The sequence below is a fragment of the Palaemon carinicauda genome, chromosome 36 (assembly GCF_036898095.1).
Source record: "Palaemon carinicauda isolate YSFRI2023 chromosome 36, ASM3689809v2, whole genome shotgun sequence".
Taxonomy (NCBI): Eukaryota; Metazoa; Arthropoda; class Malacostraca; order Decapoda; family Palaemonidae; genus Palaemon; species Palaemon carinicauda.
In genome coordinates this window covers 16,915,634-16,936,416 of record NC_090760.1, presented here as the reverse complement: position 1 = coordinate 16,936,416, position 20,783 = coordinate 16,915,634, and the positions used below count along the sequence as shown (strand labels likewise).

The 20,783-nt window shown below is 47.7% G+C and overlaps 1 pseudogene; it reads right to left on the bottom strand.

The window, feature by feature from the left end:
- The window catches only part of LOC137628501 (U3 small nucleolar RNA-associated protein 15 homolog), a 203,407-nt pseudogene extending 185,060 nt beyond the window's left edge, over window positions 1-18,347 (bottom strand).
- Window positions 18,348-20,783: the final 2,436 nt, after the last annotated feature.

Here is a 20,783-nt window from a genome sequence, read left to right as displayed (position 1 = left end):
ACCTTGGTCCTCTTCAGGGGATGCCCTCCCTTTTCACGGACACATCCCAGTTCCTGATCTACCAGTTAGCTGATCCTTCAACCTAGCGCGCTCTCGCGCCGACGATCTTCTGATGCGCACTAAGCGCCAAGCGCCGACGATCTTCATACGCACGTAAGCGCCGACGATCTACATACGTGCGAAGCGCCGAAGATCGTCCGCGCACGGGATGATTTCCCGCGCGCAATCATCGAGGATCGTCCGCGCGCGATCGTCGAAGATCGTCCGAGCGCTGTCACCAATGGTTTCCCGCGCGCGATCGCCGACGATCTTCTTTCGCGTGCAAGCGCCGACGATCTTCACACACGCGTAAGCGCCGAAGATCGTCCACGCGCGCGTGATCGCCGATGATCTTCTTATGCGCACAAGCGCCGACCATCGTCTTACATAGCCGAAGATCGTCCGCGCGCAGGCACCGATGGTTTCCCGTGCACAATCACCGACGATCTTCTTTCGCGCTAACGCCGACGATCTTCATACGCTCGTAAACGCCGAAGGTCGTCCGCGTTTATTTATTCCGTGCGCGGGATGGCGTCCCGCGCGCAATCGCCGACGATCTTCTGTCGCGCAGAAGCGCCGACAATCTTCTGGCACTCGTAAGCGCCAAAGATCATCCGCGCGCGGGATGGTTTCCCCCGTGCAATCGCCCACGATCTTCTCATGCGCTCAAGCGCCGACGATCGTCTTACTTAGTCGAAGATCGTCCGCGCGCGGCCACCGATGGTTTCCCGCGCACAATCACCGACGATCTTCTTTCGCGCTAGCGCCGACAATCTTCATACGCGCGTAAGAGCCGAGGATCGTCCAAGCGCGGGCTCCGATGGTTTCCCGCGCGCAATCGCCGATGATCTTCTTTCACCACAAGCGCCGACGATCTTCATACGCGCAGAAGCGCTGAGGATCGTCCGCGCGGGAACCGATGGTTTCCCGCGCGCGATCGCCGATACGCCCACGCTCAAGCGAGTACGCGAATATCCGGCTACGCACGATTCATTCACACGCTACCCAGAACAGGGCTTTTCGCGCGATCACCAGCGTGATCGGCGCACCGATCGCCAACGCGATCGCGCCCGAGTTACATCAGGGATTCAGGCGGACAGGCCATCATCGCGTTCCCCTCCCCGCAAGCACAGAACAGCGCGCTCGCCGGAGGAGGAGAGGTCTCCGGACAGGTCTAAGGACTCTTCTTCTCCCTTCATTGCAGATTCTCAACAGGCGAACCCTCATGTGTCGACTCCTCCAAGGGATCGAACGATCCCCTTCTCTCCAGAGGGAGTATCTGACAGCGCGACTGTCAGTCAGCAGCCCTGGTTTGACACCGCTGTCAGAGCGCTTACGGAGGTGATGAAGCCTGTGCTTTCTGACTGGGGTCACAAATCAGTGGCAACTTCCTTCCCCCCTGAAGAGGAAGAGAGGAATCCCTGACGTGGTATCTCCTCCAAGGACTATCCTGTCTCTTCGCGAGTCCTTACGTAAGGCTCCTATCCCTCCTCAGATTTCCTCCCTCTCCCCTGCGGATGAGCATTACCCATCCCCAGGAGAGTCGGAGGATCCGGTCCGCTCCCCCATCACACCAATGGGGGAAACCCCGCCTCTTCCTGAGAAGTCTTCTCATACGAAGGTGGCGAAAGCCTTACATACTTCATTGCTGGAGTCCTGTATCCCTCCTAGGAGGGAACTGAAGAACTCGAAGACTGTTCCAAGTCTTCCGCAAGGACCCAACAAGAACCAAATGGACCTTTGGAGAATGTCTGCGAGTCTCCCTAGGAAGAGCCTCTGGGGACGGGAGACTTCGCTGCCAGTCCGTCAGGAGGAGAGCTCCAGGAGTCAGAACATGCATTCTAGTAAGTCCTGACCTTCATAAGGAACCTCAAGGGGATCCCAGACCCAGAGATTCCTCCTCGTGAAGGGAAGGATAAGGTCCTGGACCGAATCTACGGCACCCAGAAACTCCCTAGGGCCAGTGCAGTTTTGCCCTGGTCTCAGGGGATGAAGAGCGCCAGAGACAAGGCCGAGGGCCAGCTCTCTGAGCTTGCCTCCTTCAATAGATCCAGTGCCAGTAACGAGCTCCTCCCTCCTCCCTGAGTAGGGATCGGTAAAGGGACAGGCCCTCCGGGCAGAAGTCCAGACCATGTTGAAGAAGCACTCTCTCCAAGGGGTTGTGGACGGGTCCCCAGGCTTCTACAGTCGACCCCTTCCTGTGAGAAGGCGTCTGGAGGCTGGAGACTAGTCATCGACCTCTCGACACTGAACGGGTTTGTCAAACAGTCTCCGTTCAGAATGGAGACGGCAGACACAGTCAGGCTTGCAGTGAGACCACAAGACTTCATGTGTACGCTGGACCTGAAGGACGCGTACTTCCAATCCCAGTCCACCCGTCTTCAAGGCAGTACTTTAGATTTTGCCTGGAAGACAGATATACCAGTTCAAGGTGCTGTGCTTCGGTCTCTCCACAGCACCTCAAGTGTTCACCAAGGTGTTCACTCTGATTTCATCATGGGCTCACAGGATCGGTATCTGTCTCCTCCGTTTCCTGGCTGATCCTAGCAGACTCGAAGGCAACCCTTCTTCGCCATTGAGACAAGTTTCTCGAACTTTGCCAAGATCTAGGGATCATGGTAGACCTCGAGAAGTTCTCTCTGCAGCCCTCTCAGAGTCTGGTATACCTAGGCATGGTCATAGACACCAATCTCCGCAAAGCCTTCCCTTCAGACGACAGGTTAGCAAGGCTGAGGAAGGTCGCGAGACCTTTCCTCACACGAGAACTTCCAACCCAAACGTGGTTACGTCTCCTCGACCATTTGTCCTCCCTGGCCCGTCTGGTTGCCAACAGTCGCCTCAGAATGAGATCTCTCCAGTGGCGACTCAGGTCGCGGTGGAATCAAGGACACGACTCCCCGGACACCTTGATCCCTATGGGACAACCAGAACAGACGAACCTCCAGTGGTGGGTAGCAGACGAGAACCTACGAAAGGGAGTGGATCTTCTCGTCCTCCACCCAGACTTGATGCTGTTTTCGGATGGTGCTCAGAATCAGTAAAGTACCTTCACATAAACCTGCTAGAGATGAAGGCCGTGTTCCTGGCACTTCAGAAGTTCCACCAAGCCTGGCAGACTACTCTGTGGTTGTGAGGAGCGACAACACCACAGTGATGGCTTATAAAAACAGGAAGGGAGGTACTTTTTCAGAACAGCAATCCCATCTAGCAGTAGAGATACTGAGATGGTCCGAGTTCCACTCGATCACCTAGCAGCTCGCTTCATTCCGGGCAAAGGAATGTGCTCGCCGACAGTCTGAGCAGAGCGACACAGATACTGGGTACCGAGTGGTCTTTGGATCCTCAAGTAGCCAACAAAGTCCTGACTTTGTGGGGTTCCCCGACTGTGGACCTCTTCGCTACAGCGCTGAACTACAAGCTCCCGCTGTACTGCTCCCCGGTCCCGGATCCCAAGGCCTTCTGGTAAGATGCCTTCCAACAACGGTGGGACGACATCGATGTGTACGCCTTTCCACTGTTCTGACTGATGAGGAGAGTACTCTACAAGACCAGAGTATCGGTCAGTCTTTCAATGACCTCCATAGCTCCGCTAGGGCATCACGCAGAATGGTTCACCAGACCTTCTGCAACTCCTTACGGAGCCTCCGAGGGAACTCCCTCCACGTCACAAGTTACTCACACAACCACATGCCAACATCTTCCACAAAGCCGTAGCTTCGCTTCGACTTCACGCTGGAAGACTATCCAGCATCTCCTCAAAAAGAGAGGATTTTCGCAACAAGTTGCGAACAGGATGTCTGGACACCTGCGCAAGTCATCCGCAGTAGTCTACCAGGCGAAGTGCCGAGTTTTCTGTGGTCGGTGTCGTGGAAAGGGTATCTCTCCACTTGATGCCACTTCCAGCAATAGCGGAGCTCCTCGTGTATTTGCGGGAGGAAATGAGCCTTTCAGTCTCGGCAGTGAAAGGCTATCTCTCAGCCTTAAGTCTTGCCTTCAGGCTCAAAGGATGGACATTTCTTCCTCGCTGGAACTTTCTCTTCTCATATGAAGATATGAACTTACCTGCCCTCAGTCGGAAGTGAGACCTCCTCCTTGTAACATGGCTCAAGTTCTCAGGTCTCTAAAAAGACCTCCCTACGAACCACTACGTAAGGCTCCAGATCCCCACCTTATTGGGAAGACAGTGTTCCTGCTAGCCTTAGCCTCGGCCAAGCGAATCACATGGTCTCCCATACGACATCGCCCATTCAAGGGGATGGGGGGAGGTAACGTTCAGGTTCGTCCCAGAGTTTGTTGTCAAGACTCAGAACCCGGGAGTGCCGGACCCGCGGTTCGACTCTTTCCAGGTTTCGAGTCTCCGTCCTGTAACAGATGACCCAGACAATCTCCTACTTTGCCCAGTAAGGTGCCGGACCCGCAGTTCGACTCTTTCCAGGTTTCGAGTCTCCGTCCTGTAACAGATGACCCAGACAATCTCCTACTTTGCCCAGTAAGGAGTCTGATGTTGTATCTTAAGAGAACAGCTGCAGTTCGTCCCCAGGTTCAAGCCTGGTTCGTGAGCACTGGGAAAACGAAGAGAAGGGTCACCAGGAATACCATCTCACCCTGGATTCGCAAGGTAATACACCTGGCCTTGAATCCTGATCCTTCTCCGTCACATCGCCCTAGAGCGCATGTTGTCAGGGGCGTAGCTACGTCCCTGGCCTTCATGAAGTATCATTCAGTGACGCAGGTCCTGCAAGCTGGGGTGTGGAAGCGTCAGACCACCTTCACAGCCCACTACCTGCAAGACGTGACCCACAGGAGCCTCAATACGTTTTCTATCGGCCCTGTGGTGGCTGCACAACAGCTGGTCTAAACCTCAGGCTCCTTAATGGACAAGTAGCAGAAGGTCGAGGGCATTGTTACCCAGTTTTAGTCTGCATGAATGAAAAGGTATGTCTGGCCCTTATTCTTTTCTTCATCCTCCCCTCTCTTGGGGAAAGCAGCATCCTGGGTTCTCTGTACAGCTGACCTCAAACCACTGCAGGTAGACCATGCTTCGTTGTGTTCCTAGTATTAAGTGTAAAACTGTCATGTCCCCATACCCTGACGAGGTGGTATTGGGAGAGTCCTAGCCTAGATTTCCTTGAGGAACTCCAGGTCAACTTCCTAGGACAAGTCACTTTTCACCTTCGCACACACCTTACGTATGCCGCAGCAGTTTCACAACCGCTAGCGAGGAGCAGGGATTCCCTATTGTCCGAGTACGTAAACACTCGAATATGGAATCCCTGGGCAAGCCAAAGCCAGTATGGCAGGGACTTACCACCCTTCCTAAGGGTTAAGTCACCCCATGTAAATAGCGTGGTTTGTATTTCACTTACGGAACAAATGACAAATTCGTAGATAATTCGTATTTTTCCTAACTATACAAACCTTAGCTATTTACACATATTTGCCCGTCAGCCCTTTTCCCCGAGATAAGTCCTACCTCTAAGTAAAGTGGAGCACTCACTGTGTGTGTGAGGGGGGAGGGGTAGCAAGATACCCCTCCCTACCCCCCCGCTAACTAGCGGAGGGGTAGTAAACCCTCGTTAAAATTCTTATGGCTCGTCATTTCAGCTACGCCGAAGTAATTACCCCATGTAAATAGCTAAGGTTTGTATAGTTAGGAAAAATACAAATTATCTACGAATTTGTCATGCTTATACTGTATTACTGAGATATAAATTCATGATAACTACCCTCCAAGCAATAAAATCCTTTCTGTCCCAATACATAAACGTCTACTGACTACCTAATGCCAATACGGAATACTGTATGTCTTTAAAAAATGACAAATTCAGAGATAATTTGTATTTTTCCTAACCATACAAACCTTAGCTATTTACATTGGGTTTACCTTTTAGCGTAGCTGAAATGACGAGCCAATAGTTTTTAACGAGGGTTAATTACCCCCGCACTAGTTAGCGGGGGTAGGGGAAGGGATAGCTTGCTACCCCTCCCCCCCCCACACACCGGTGATTTGCTTCACTTCACTTAGAGGTAGGACTTGACTTGGGGGCCAGGGCTGGCGGGCAAATATGTGTAAATAGCTAAGGTTTGTATGGTTAGGAAAAATACAAATTATCTCCGAATTTGTCATTTGTTCCGTAACCGAAATACAAACCACGCTATTTACATTGGGTGACTTACCCCTTAGGAAGGGTGGAAAGTTCCCAGCCTTACTGACTTCGGCTTTTCCCGGGGACTACATCCCTCAGTGAGTAGCACTTGAGAGAAGGAGCCCCTGCACCTCACAAGTTCCCTACTCCGCTAGGAACGAGTGGCCTACATAAGTTGTGTGTGGAGGAAGGTGTGACTCATCCTTTAGATAGGAATCTAGGATAGGACGTTCTCAATACCACCTCGTCAGGATATGGGGGACGCAACAGTATTAAGCTTAATACTAGGAACACAAGGAAGCATGGGTTACATGCAGAGGTCGAGGTCAGCTATGCGAGGACCAGGATGCTTCTTCCCCAAGAGAGGGGAGAATGAAGAAAGAAGTAAGGGTCAGACATACTCTTTCACTCACGCAGACTAAAACCGGGTAACAACGCCCTCAACCTACTGCTACTTGTCCATAAAAGAGCCTGAGGTTAGACCAGCTGTTGTGCAGCCACCACAGGGCCGATAGAAAACGTATCGAGGCTCCTGTGGGTCACATCCTGCAGGTAGTGGGCTGTGAAGGTCGTCTGACGCTTCCAGACCCCAGCTTGAAGCACCTGCGTCACAGAGAAGTTTCTCTTGAAGGCCAGGGACGTAGCAACACCCCTGACATCGTGTGCCCTAGGGCGACGTGACAGAGGAGGGTCTGGATTCAAGGCGTGGTGGATAACCCTTCGAATCCAAGCTGAGATGGTGTTCCTGGTGACCCTCCTCTTTGTCCTGCCTGTGCTCACAAACAATGCTCGCACTTGAGGACGGACTGCAGTCGTTCTCTTCAAGTAGTACCTCAGACACCTCACTGGACATAGTAGCAGCTGGTCTGGGTCGCTTGTTACAGAGCGGAGACTCGCGATCCAGAAAGAGTCGAACCGAGGATCCGGCACTCCAGGATTCTGAGTCTTGGCCACAAACTCAGGGACGAACCTGAACGTTACCTCCCCCCATCCCCTTGAATGGGCGACGTCATACGAGAGACCATGAAGTTCGCTAACCCGCTTGGCCGAAGCCAAAGCGAGCAGGAAAGCCGTCTTCCAAGACAGGTGGTGATCGGAGGCCTGGCGTAATGGTTCGAAGGGAGGTCTCTTAAGAGCCCTGAGGACCCGAACCACGTTCCAAGGAGGAGGTCTCACTTCCGACTGGGGGCAGGTAAGCTCATAGCTACGTATGAGTAGAGAGAGTTCTAGCGAGGAAGAAATGTCCACACCTTTCAGCCTGAAAGCCAAGCTTAAGGCTGAGCATTAGCCTTTCACTGCAGAGACAGAAAGGCGCATTTCTTCCCGCAGATATACGAGGAAGTCCGCTATTGCTGGAATAGTGGCATCGAGTGGAGAGATACCCCTTCCACGACACCAACCACAAAAGACTCTCCACTTTGCCTGGTAGACTCCCTCAGAGGACTTTCGCAGGTGTCGAGACACTCTCTCCGCAACCTGTTGCGAAAAGCCTCTCTCCGTGAGGAGACGCTGGACAGTCTCCAGGCATGAAGCCGAAGCGAGGCCACGGCCTTGTGAGGGACGTTGGAGTAGGGTTGTCTGAGAAGCTCGTGTCGTGGAGGAAGTTCCTTCGGAAGCTCCGTCAGGAGCTGCAGAAGGTCCGGGAACCATTACGCGTGATGCCATAGCGGAGCTACCAGAGTCATCGAACAGTTGACCGATAGTCTGTTCCTGTTAAGCACCCTTCTCATCAGACAGAACGGTGGGAAGGCGTACACGTCGATGTTGTCCCACCGTTGCTGGAAAGCATCTTGCCAGAGAGCCTTGGGGTCCGGGACTGGGGAGCAGTAAAGAGGCAGCTTGAAATTCAACGCTGTCGCGAACAGGTCCATGGTTGGGGAACCCCACAAAGTCAGGACTTTGTTGGCTATCTGAGGATCCAAAGACCACTCGGTACTCACTAATTGCGAGGCCCTGCTCAGACTGTCGGCGAGCACATTCCTCTTGCCAGGAATGAAGCGAGCTGATAGTGTTATCGAGTGGACTTTGGTCCACCTCAGAATCTCTACTGCAAGATGGGATAGCTGCTGCGAAAAAGTGCTTCCCTGCTTGTTGATATAAGCCACTACCGTGGTGTTGTCGCTCATCACCACCACGGAATGACCCGCCAGGGTCTGTTGGAACTTTTGAAGAGCCAGAAAGACGGCCTTCAACTCTAGCAGGTTGATGTGCAGGCACTTTTCTGATTCTGACCAAAGGCCTGAGGTCCTCTGGTTCAGAACGTGCGCCCCCCACCCTTCTTTTGACGCGTCCGAAAACAGTGTCAATTCCGGGGAGAGGACGAGAAGATTCACACCCTTTCGCAGATTCTCGTCAACCAGCCACCACCGCAGGTCCGTCCGTTCCAAAGATCCTATCGGGACCAGAACGTCCGGGGAATCGGATCCTTGATTCCACCGGGACTTGAGCCGCCACTGTAGGGATCTCATCCTGAGGCGGCCGTTGGGAACCAGACGGGCCAGGGAGGACAGGTGACCTAAGAGACACAACCACGATTGGGCGGGAAGCTCTTCTCGCCTGAGGAAGGGTTCCGCCACCCTCCTCAGCCTTGCTATCCTGTCGTCTGATGGAAAGGCTTTGTGGAGATTGGTGTCTATCAGCATGCCTAGATAAACCAGTCGTTGGGACGGCTGCAGAGAGGACTTCTCGAGGTTTACCACGATCCCCAGATCCTGGCAAGGACCTAGAAGCCTGTCTCGGTGCCAAAGAAGGGTCGACTCCGAGTCTGCTAGGATCAGCCAGTCGTCCAGATAACGAAGGAGACGAATGCCGTTCCTATGCGCCCAAGATGAAATCAGGGTGAACACTCTGGTGAACACCTGAGGAGCTGTGGAGAGACCGAAACACAGCACCTTGAACTGTTAGATGTTGTCTAGGCAGAATCTCAAGTACTTCCTGGAAGACGGATGGATTGGGATCTGGAAGTACGCGTCCTTTAGATCCAGTGTGCACATGAAGTCTAGAGGTCTCACCGCAAGTCTGACCGTGTCCGCTGTCTCCATGCTGAACCGGGTTTGCTTGACAAACCCGTTTAGAGCCGAGAGATCGATAACAGGTCTCCAGCCTCCAGACGCCTTCTTTACAAGAAAGAGTCGACTGAAGAAGCCTGGGGAGCCGTCGACGACCTCCTGGAGAGCACCCTTCTTGAGCATGGTCTCGACTTCCGCCCGAAGGGCCAGCCCCTTTGCCGATCGCGTGGCATAGGAGCTCAACGACACTGGATTCGCTGTCAGGGGAGGTTGAGATGTTATGAACGGGACGCGATAGCCTTGGCCGATCACTGAAACCGTCCAAGCATCGGCCCCGTGTTGCTGCCACCTGTGCACGCAACGTTGGAGGCATCCCCCCACAGGTGGACACGCAGGGGGATTGCCACTCCTAGGGTTTAAGGCCGCGGCCGCTCCCTCTAGGAGTCTTGCCTCCCCTGGAGGACTTACCGCCCCTCTTGACCTTGGCGAGAAAGGGCTGGGGCTTAGACACCACTTTCTTAGCTGCCGGTGCCTGCTTCGGTGCCTTACGAGGCTGCTGCTGCTGCTGCTGCTGCGGAGCTGGAGGCTTATAGGGCCGAGCTGTAAGGGCCCTATGGAGGAGGGAGTCCGTGCTAGATTTCCTCCACCTCTCAGCCGTTCGCTCCATATCCTGTGGCTCCAACAGATTCTCCCCAAGGAGGGAAGCATGTCTGAGCCTACAGACATCCACGGCGGGGACCTTCGGGTGGAACCTCTCGGTCACCGCATCGCGCCGCTTCAACACCGAGTTGGCACACAGGGTGGTGACCTGGTGCGCCAGGAACTCGATGGAGCGGGTGCCCGAGAGTAAGAAGGTCTCCAGGGCCTTCCTATTGGTCTCCTTAGACAAGTCCTCGGAGAGCAATAGGATGCCTAGAGTTCCCAGCCATATATCCAGCCACGAAGTGGCCTGCATGGCGCACTTCGCGACCTTCTCATGGCTCAGGATCTCCGACGCCGAGAACGACACCTGCCGGGCGGAGAGCTTCTCGAGGGGAATTCCCTTAGCCAGCTCTTCTACGGAGTGATGGAGAAGAAGAGCGAGACTAGACTCACCCAAGATCTCAAAATACCTCCTCTGCTGGAGACGAGGAGGTAGGATGAGTTTGTTCCCAGCAGAGGAACGACTGGAGGAGGCAAGAATCGCGAGCTGGGCATTGGCCCTGGCTCCGGCACTCTTCAATCTCCGAGACCAGGGCAGAGACGCACTGGTCTTAGGGGCCTTCTGAACGTCAAACACTTGGTCCGGAACCGTGTCCTTGCCTTCTCGGGGGGCGATCACGGGATCCATGAACCCGTTGAGTTGCCTCATCAGGCTCAGGGCCTGCCAGAAGGCATGTTCAGATTCCTGCTGGTCTCCTCCTTGCGGGCTGGCAGCTAAGTCTCCCGTCCCCGGAATCTCTTCCTGGGGCGAAGCGTGGACGTTCTCCCGGGGAGCAGCGGGTTCCTGGCGAATCCTTGAAGACGATTTCGGGATGGTCTTGGAGTCCTTGGGTTCCCTCCTGGGAGGGACACAGGATCCCAACAAAGAAGTTCGGAGAGCCCCTTCCGCGCGAGACGATTCTCCTCCATGAAGAGAAGGCTCCCCCCTTGGTGCCGAAGGGGAGACTACCACCTCACTGGACTCACCCGAGAACGGAAAAGCCTCGTCCACGGGAGAAGGAGAAAACGCCGGCGAAGGGGATGGGGCCTTCCCGACAGTCCTCTTAGGAACCAACTTCTTCCTAGGGGAAGTTACCACGAAGTCCACTCCTCTCTTTCTCTTCAGCGGAGGTGAGGCAGTCGTTGGCTTGTTCCCCTGATCTGCGAGTGCTGGCTTCATAACCCTCACTAACACCCGCATCAGAGGACCAAACTAAGTCTGTCGTTCCACGGACACAGAGTCCGAAACCCCCGCTGGAGGGAAGGGGATCGGGCGATCCTTCGGAGTGGACACCACTGGAACTGCCTGAAAAGGAAAAGGGGAAGAAAGATACACTGACCTCTCTGAGGTGTCTTCCCTGTCCTGCACAAGGGTCTTGCGCTTTGGTGGAGGCGATCCTGAGCGCGGTCTGGTGACACGCGTTCCTGCTGCTGTCACTGGCTGCAAAATTCGGCGCGAACGGTGGTCGCGCGTAGGCGAACGGTCGCGCGGGCGCGCAGGCGAGTGGGCGCGAGGGCATACAGGCTAACGAGCGCGTTGGCGCGTCGGCGAGGGAACGCGTTGCCGCGTGGGCGAGCGAGAACGCTCCGAAGATCGCTGGCGACGTTGATCAGGAGACCTGAAGCGTGTGGGAGAGCGATTGCGAGCAGGCGGTGCGCTGGTGAACGCTGGCGAGCAGGCGAGCGATGGCGCGTTGGCGCATGGTGTCGCGTTGGCGAGCGATAGCGCGTAGATCGCGTAGGCGAACGACCGCGCGAGTGCGAGCTAACAGAGGGCGACCCATGTCCTTCCAGATCTTCTGGGCGACGGCGCGTTGGAGAACGCTTGCGCGCAGGCGATAGGTCACGCGGGCGGTCTGTAGATCGCCGATGTTCAGGTGATCGCTGACGCGTAGGAGAACTCTGACGAGCAGGCGATTGTTGAATCGTCTGTAGTCGCTGGCGAGCAAGAGGGCGACGCGTGAAATCCTGTGAGGGAACAGTCGGCGCGGGGCGCAAAGGCGAACGTTCACGAACAGGAACAGGAACAGGAACAGGAAGCGCGTGGGCGAACGTGTGTTTTAGAAACACGCGCTGGAGAACGCGAGCGATGTTGTGCAGGAACAAGCTGAGGGTCGCGAGGGCGCTCAGGAGACTGATGGCGCGCAGGGCGCACAACAGGAACTGCAGAATATTCGGAGACCTCAGGGGAGCGCTGGCGAGCAGGGGGGCGATGGTCCTCAGAAGAGCGCTGACGAGCAGGAGAGCGCTGACGGTCAGAAGAGCGCTGACGAGCAGGAGAGCGCCTGTGCGCTAACACTGCAGAAGGGCGAGCAGGGGAACGCTGGCGCGCTGGGCGCTTCTCAGGAACAAAAGGTTGAAGCATGTCCTCAGGAGAGCGCTGGCGAGAAGAGGGGCGATCATCAGGAGAGCGCTGGCGAACAGGAGATCGCTGACGAACAGGAGAGCGCTGACAAGCAAGAGAGCGCCTGTGCGTTAACACTGCACGCGTAAGAGAAGAATCCCTTTGCCCCGAAGGGACCGTTGCCCGTCGGGTGACGAGGTCAGGTTGCTGAACATCTGCCCCAGAAGTTGAAGGTCTGGAAGGCGTAGGAGACCAATCCCCAGAGAGGTCTAAGGAAGTTGGAGCTGCAGGCTGTATACGGCGAGGAGAGACCCCTTCGGAGGAAGAAGGAGAAGATCCAAAAAGGCGCCTCTTGGCACCCTTATAAGGAGACGGGAGGCCCTTGCGACGCAACGGACGGTGAGCCTTACGGCGAAGGCGGCCACGAGGAAGATCGTCAGGACCATCAGTCCTCCGAAGGGGAGTCTCAGTCAAACCACTCCCCTTAGAGGGAAGCTGGACAGCAGAAGAGCCCGTAGGACTCCCTTCCCTCTTCGAAGGATGTACGGAAGGGGGAGGAGAGCCGTCAGTACCAACATCCACAATTGCACCTGCAGAGGATTGACCCGCCCCGTCGGAAGCCTCTGCCACCACGACGTCGACGAGAGACAGAGGATCTACCTCTGCTATCACCGGCGACTGCTTAACGGCGGCCCCCAACTGGACAAGGTCAATCAGGGCAACCCTGGAGGGCAGGCCCTTAAGCCCCAGGGAAGCCCATATCTGAAAAAGATCATCGTTAGACAAAGATTCATCAATAACCTCCTCCGGGGGAGGAGGAGGAACCGCCCCGCTATGGGAGGCGACGCCCTCTCCCCCAACCCAAGGTCGGGAAACAGAACTAGGGCCTGCGCTCCCATTCGGCCGACTCTCCTTAGGAGCCGAATGAGGGGGAGCTTCGGAGGAGGTTTGGGCGCCGAAAGAAGAGTCCCGAGAACCTTCCTCCTTCAACGCAACCCCGGAAGGAGAACGGTCTCTCTTGGACTTCTTCTTACGCCGGCGGCCAAACCTCTCCCACTGGGAGACAGACCACTCCCTGCACTCACTACACTTATTTTCCTGATCACAGCGTCGGCCTCGACACTGCGGGCAAAGGATGTGAGGATCAGTGTCCACGGCCGACATAAAAGTACCACAAGGGTGGCCGGCAATTCCAGGGCACATACGCATAGTAATAATAAAGGGGGTCAACTTCTAACACACACACACAAACTGAAAGAGAAAGCAGAAAAAGATTAAAGGCTGTCAACGAGGACGATGGACAGACACGTCTGTTCATCGCCGGAGCCAAAAGTGAAGTGAAGCAAATCACCGGTGTGTGTGTGTGTGGGGGGGGGGTAGCAAGCTATCCCTCCCCCTACCCCCGCTAACTAGGGCGGGGGTAATTAACCCTCGTTAAAAACTATTGGCTCGTCATTTCAGCTACGCTAAAAGGTAAACCCAATGTAAATAGCGTGGTTTGTATTTCGGTTACAGAACAACTTACCTTTGGTCCTGAAGTAACAGCTATGTAATGGGGTTCCACAGGACTAATATCTATGGAGTCAATACTTGTGAATTCCTTGATTGTCACAGGAAACTGAAAAGATATGATACAAATTTAAAGTTTTTTTATAAACTCTATTTTAATTACAAGTTAGGTTTTAAATACTATACCTATAAAAAATCTAGTAATTTTCAAATTTGTATAGTAATCAAGTCATTGTTATCATCATTAGCCAAGCTATAAACTTAGTTGGAAAAGCTGAATGCTACAAACCCAAGGGCTCCAACAAGGAAAAGAGCCAGAGAAGAATTGGACAAGATATTTAACAAATAAAGTACTGTATATATGAAAAATTAAGAAAAAAATATAAAATATATCAAGTCAGTAACAACATCAAAATAGAACAGCTATATATAAGCTATCAAATTATTTTCAAATCAAGTATAGTGCCATGTACCGCACATATTTCATACACGCTCATACACTAACATTTTTTATTGTTATTTTATCACTCGCTTTTCCCTGCACTGTCAATACACCATCCTGTATAAATCAGATAGCTCATGTTTAACTTTGTTTGAATTTTTGCGACGTTCTTTTTCACAAGTCCTGGTATTTATGCTTGATGTCTGATTAATAAAGTTCATTGCATTCACCTCATCTCAAGTTATCACCTGACTGGTACCTCGCACAGCTGTAATGGCTTTCAAATGCCAGCTAATAATAAAATGTAATCATTTAGCAGTACTTTCTTTAAAACTATAGCATATCAGCGGATGCAGTTAGCTATGGAACAGAAAATGTAATAGTCATGACCGTTTTTCATGCCGCTAATAGTAACCTGTCCACTAATTTACATTTATGCTGATAACTATCGCTGAAACAATTCTATTAGAATTGACAAATGAGAGACCTAGAGAGGGCAAGGGCTTAAGAGGACAAAGTGTTACCCGAGATCTGTTAGGAGGAAAAACAAAAATCAAAGTTTCGCTATAGGTCTAGGTTAACGCAATATGAGGAAGTCAAAAAAATTAATAATACCCAAGTCTAATATGTGCTTTTGAGGAAAACCAGGCCCTTTCAGAGGGGGAAATTGGAATCCCTAAATAACATTGCTGTTGTTGAGGTTATTAGATTATTAGACTTCCATTGATTAAGTATTCAGTTATTGATACGGCCAAATGACTAAAATACAAACGCAGGTAAGAGATGACCAACATAAGTAAGAGATTAAATCACATCATTGAAGTAACACCAAAACCTTCACCAACGTGGCTTATACGAGTAGAAAAACATGTACCACTTGTCAAAACAAAGGAAAAAAGGGATAGTTCTTAACTGCGAGCAAAGCACAACCCAGTTGAGCGAAGACCAATTAGTGATTACACAATTGAGAGTGGGTGATGATGAAGACGAACAAGGAGGTCTCAACGGAATACTTCATTTATCATGAAACACACATGGTGTCAAAAAGCTGACAAAATTATAAATTAGTGCAATAAAGTTTGTAAAATATGAGACTTATAGAGCATATTTTGAATTTGTTTTGGCAATCGTGTAAGGGATATTTTTTAAGAAAATTGGCATTTTTCTATGGGAAATAGCCATTTTTTAGTAGAAAATGTTGTACCGTCCGTAACTATAATAAAACTAAATATAACCGTACAACGTCAAAACAGATAAGCCGAGAACTAAGTTTACCTTGTGCAACTTAAACTAAGGTAAATTTACAGTTTCATCCATTATGGGGAAACTGGAGTAAAAATATATTTGTTGCATCAGAAATAGTGTAGTTCCAAGGAATTTAACGTTTATTTTGACCGCAAACCATCCGATTTAGAGATTTACTATGTAATTGGAGTTAAAACAACAAGTTGTTCCAGAATGCAGAAAGACCCTACTTCATCCCAACAATTATGGGGGACACCAGGTGGGAACCGGGGTTTTGGGTGGGGGGGGGGGCATCAAATGATATTTGCAATAAATGAATACGTATCCTTCCACCACCCCTCCCCCTATACCCCTATCTAGCCCTACCGGGGGGGGGGCTCCGCCCCCCTGCGACCCCCCCCTTTAGGCCACAGTGATTTTCAGGGCACTACTGAACCTAATAAACCCACCTAACCTAGCATAGGGGCCCTGTATCCCTACCTAGGCCTACCGGGGGGGGCTCCGCCCCCCCTACGACCCCCCCTTAAGGCCACAGTGATTTTCGGGACACTACCGAACCTAATACAACCACCTAACCTAGGGCCCTATACCCCTACCTAGGCCTAGCCCCTGCGACCCCCCCCCCCTTACAGCCACTACCTAACACATCCATCAAACCAAATCCAAAGTGATGGTACTGCTGTATACATCGTTATACTATCACCATTATAATATACTCTATAAATTAATGAAGCTTACCTTAAACTGTTGGTTCATAAAGATGTGTTGCTGCTTTGAGGAAAACGTGAAGCTGTTGCGAAGGTTCCTTGGCATGCAGGACAATTTTTATTTTGTAAAATTAAATTGTCTCTGGCACAAATGCACTAGTTTTTCAACAAATTCATTGTGAGTTAGGAAACAGTCAGGACAAGAAGATGGAATTTCAACTTCTTGTGCAACATGAGATGACGTGCTTTCTATGGTCTCCATGTCTAAGAACGAAATGAAATGGCTGGGTAAGAAAATGTATTGTCGCGCTGTTGTACTGTTGCGCTGTGATTGGCCAAACATGTATGACGTCATAGTGGACAGGCGCTGTGATTGGCCAAACGTGTAAGACTTCATATTGGACTAGTTTGTCTGCGGATTATAGTGGTTACAGGGCTCATTTAAGCAAATACAAGACACAGTCAACAATAACAACAGACTTAGAAAAAATCTGGGAGGAAGACATGAGTAGCGTGAGTTTGATCGTCGATATATAAAGAACTAGGCATTTGCGACAGATTATATTTTACAGAAATACTACAAAAGACTTGCTTTACTCGGGAAATATATTATTATAATAGATTTCCCATAATGGATGAAACTGTAATAATACCTAAACGAATGTTGGACTAACTTACCCTACGTAGATGACTTATAGTAGCCTAACTTACTCTAAGGTAGGTGACTTGGTAATTTTGTATATTATTCCATGGTAATGTAACCTAGGAAAAAAACTACTGTTTCTTATCGAAAAAATTACGATCTCTTCAAAAATTACACTCGTTTCCGTCGCAAATGAATAGTTTCAGAAATATATATACATCTATATCCTATGATAATGGGGGACCCCCAGTGGGAACTCGGGGTTTTGGGTGGGGAAAACATACTGGGGAAACGATATATAATTGTTTTCCTATAGTAAATAACGTGAATTAAGCGAATTTGATGTTCATTTCAATCGGAAACAAACAGATCAACCAATTCGGATAACTTTAAGATGCACGGTGTCACTTCTCTTACGAACGAACGAGAACATTAGCAACGTTACCAATAATACACAGTGTTACCAACGATGACGTATGGTACACAGAGTTACCAACGGCACGTTGACATTACTAAAGATAGTAATGATAGATATTTCCATATATTAAATAATTTCTCCATATAAGTTTTACTCAATATATAAAAAGTACAAAAAGGGCACAGAACCTAACAAACCCACCTAACCTAGCCTAGTAGTATGACAGGTCACAAAATAACATTTGATCTACATCGGACGTTGGCAGCACTGGTTACTGTATTTTTTCATGCCACAATCTTTGTAACGGCGCCTCCAAAGTTTATCCAGATATACTGTTTTGTATTTTCCTCCGGTTATTATAATTTCAAGAAGGTAATGTATAGAGAAGAAAATGCTTGTTTTACGTTTATATATCGATTCCCCAGTATGTTTTTCCCACCCAAAACCCCGAGTTCCCACTGGGGTCCCCCATCATTGGAGGATATAGATGTATATTTATTTCTGAAACTATTCATTTGCGACGGGAACGAGTGTCATTTTCGAAGAGAGCGTAATTTTTTCTTTAAGAAACAGTAGCTTTTTTCCTAGGTTACATTACCATGGAATAATATACAATGAAACCGGTGACTTAACTTAGGGCTAACTTAACCCACGGTAGGCCAATGCTAACTTAGCTCACCAAGTAAGGCTAACTTAACCTGAGACCAAGGCTAGCTTATCCTAGGGGAAGTGACCTACAATAGGGCTAACTTATCCTAAGCTAAGTGACCTCAAGTCAAGCTAACTTACCCTATTGTAGAGGTGACTTAAATAAGGGCTAACTTAACTTAAGGTAGGCTAAGGTTAACTTACCCTTGGGTAAATGACCTAAAGTACGGATAACTTGCCTCAGGTAGGTCGGGGTAACTTACCCTAAAATAGGTGATCTAAAATAGGGATAATTTACCTAAAGCTAAGCGACCACAAGTAGGGATAACTTACACCAAGGTAAAACGAGACTTGCCTCTAGATTCTTCCAGTATTGGGTATCTGCAGTTGCTTTGGCTGTATTTTTAAAAGATCTCGTCTCAATCCTCTTAAAAGACGCCATGACTACAGTTTATTAACGTTATTTGATACATAAAATAAGGTTATTTGAAATCTCACAACTGTAACATGAACTAAACCACCATGATTATGACGATAGTAGTAACTCTAGGGGTAGAGTTTTGTAACGGCTCTCACTTTAAATTCCTTCTTATATTTTTTTTTCTATAAACTAATACACTTTTTAAATATAATTTTTACATTGATATGTAAGCAGTAACATTTGGCTTAATTCGATTTTCTATTATTCTTCTCTGACTTTTCGTGATTCTTTAAGTCTTCTTTAAAAGTTTTATCAAAATAACTAACAAAATTATTTTTATGTACAAAATACATCAAATTAACAGGAAATAATGATTTAGTTCTTTAGGATTATCGTGTAAAATGGAGGATAATTGTGTATGTATGGATATACATATATATATATATATATATATATATATATATATATATATATATATATATATATATATATATATATATATATATATATATATATATTACATAGAGGATTGACACTTTCCTCAATATAAAAAGAAAACCTCGAAAATAAAATGTTTGAACAGCACAAATTGTCATGTTACCCAACAAAACACGATTAAAATAAAATATAAAGAAATCATTGTGCTGAAATTAGTCATATAATACATGGTAAGAGACACGTGGTAAGCTTACTTTTTAAAAGGGTAGATATATTATTCAATTATACAATCGTCCACAACTTTATTATCAATGTTTTTAATATATATATATATATATATATATATATATATATATATATATATATATATATATATATATATGTATATATATATATGTATATATATGTAGGCCTATGTATATATATATATATATATATATATATATATATATATATATATATATATATATATATGTATATGTATATATATGTATATATATATGTATATGTAGGCCTATGTATATATATATATATATATATATATATATATATATATATATATATATATGTATATATATATATATATATATATATATATATATATATATATATATAAAAAACATTGATAATAAAGTTGTGGACGATTGTATAATTGAATAATATATCTACCCTTTTAAAAAGTAAGCTTACCACGTGTCTCTTACCATGTATTATATGACTAATTTCAGCACAATGATTTCTTTATATTTTATTTTAATCGTGTTTTGTTGGGTAACATGACAATTTGTGCTGTTCAAACATTTTATTTTCGAGGTTTTCTTTTTATATTGAGGAAAGTGTCAATCCTCTATGTAATTCGCAATATCCCAGATTACATACAGAAGGAAATGGTAAAAGTAAAACGCATATTTCAGTCCTACTAACAACTTGAACTTTGTAATTGGATTAAATAAAAGATGATCTTACATACCCTGGGGCTTATATCATCCTGCTTTTCCAACTAGGGTAGTAGCTTGGCAAGTAATAATAATAATAATAATAATAATAATAATAATAATAATAATAATAATAATAATAATAATAATAATAATAATAATAATAATAATAATAATAGGCTAACAACAACCACAACAACAACAACAATAATAATATTAATAATAGGCTAACAACAACCACTCATAATAATAATAATAATAATAATAATAATAATAATAATAATACACGTTTTAATGTTTTACAACTATATAACTTCACCAATCCTCGTTACTTACGCATTGACAAAATCTGTTTTCAATTATTGAAATCCCTATAGTGATAATATTAACACTTTAATTGGATACACACAATGCTACAGCCCAGTGAAGGAAGGAAATGTAGAATACAAATAAAAATACAGAACTCAATATCAACGTAAACTAGATAAACCATTTATAAATTATGAAGTGAGACTAATGTCAAACTTCAGCAGAGAAAATTTTTCAAGTTTTTATATTATTATTATTATTATTATTATTATTATTATTATTATTATTATTATTATTATTTCAATATAAATCAAAGTAGCTTGAATTTAACCCTAATCACAATGTTAGCACTAATTAGAATTTGAGTTGAAAATTAAAAAAAAAAAAAAATCGAAACAAATATAATTGAAGAGGTAAGATAGCCTAGCTGTATTATAGAAAGTAAATAACAAATATTTCCAGGCTAACTAAACAGAGAGAGAGAGAGAGAGAGAGAGAGAGAGAGAGAGAGAGAGAGAGAGAGAGAGAGAGAGAGAGAGATTTCTTGGAATTTTCGTAGGCATTTCGAATTGCCTAGTTATTTGGGTACAGTATAAGAAGTTGGCTGAGCAACCAGAGCAGATATCAGTTGGCTATCTAGAGCTTGAGGATACTGGTAAGTACTGAAAATGAACTCTAGGATTTAGGTTTGTGGTGGCCTGTTGGTGGCGCTCTTGCCTGGTGATTGCCAGACCGGAGTTCGAGTCCAGCTCAAAAAAAAAAAAAAAAAACCTAGTTCCTTTGGTCTCTGCAACCTCACCATCCTTGTGAGCTAAGGATGGGGAGTTTGGGAGAGTCATTAGCAGTCATT